The sequence below is a fragment of the Pteropus vampyrus genome, unplaced genomic scaffold, assembly GCF_000151845.1.
Source record: "Pteropus vampyrus isolate Shadow unplaced genomic scaffold, Pvam_2.0 Scaffold22099, whole genome shotgun sequence".
Taxonomy (NCBI): Eukaryota; Metazoa; Chordata; class Mammalia; order Chiroptera; family Pteropodidae; genus Pteropus; species Pteropus vampyrus.
In genome coordinates, this window is record NW_011910880.1 from 859 (window position 1) to 1,716 (window position 858).

Consider the following 858-nt stretch of genomic DNA (forward strand, 5'->3'; position numbering starts at 1 on the left):
CACATCTAGCACTGTGTTTTTTTTCCTTAAAGGTTTGCACTAGATGTTAACTTTCTGGCAGAAATTATTATTATTAATTATTATTTTTTACAAGTCAAAAGCAGTTTTTGCAATAGATAATTACAAATCTTGACCAGAAATGGCCTTTGTCATCAAAATGCTACGTAATGAAAAAAATCTTGTAATTTTTAATTCTTGTAATTTTTAAATAATTTTAATGAAAACTTAAAACATTTTTTGTTTTAATTGTCATGCCATTTTTTTGCATAATCACAAGTATCATCAAAAGCATTTTACGAATAAGGCACTGTGCTAATGGCTATTATAACTACTTTGTAAAAATAGTAATATAACATTTACTTTATATATTTTTAATAGACAGATTTTTTAAATTAAATTTTTACGTATCTCATGAATTATAACTTTTACCTTGCTAATTCAGCAAAGGCAAAGAACTTTAGCTTTCTTTGATTCCCAAACTGCTATATGCATAGTAAGTGTTCCATAAATATTTAATAATTATTTTGAAAAAAAGTCCTATATCACAAATATACTATTTAACACAAGTCTTTTGCTTTTATTTTGTTTTTCAATTTTATTGAAGTATAACTGACAAAAATTATACATATTAAAACAACATAATGTTTTGATTAACATACACATTGTGAAATGATTACAACAATCAAGCTAATAATTTATCAATCCCTCGCAGTTGCCTTATTTATTTATTTGTTTATTTATTTAGTGAGAACAATTAAAATATACTCTTTCAGCAGATTTCAACTATGTAATACAGTATTATTAAGTGTAGTCACTATGCCGTACGTTAGATTTTCAAAACTTACTCATTCTGCATTA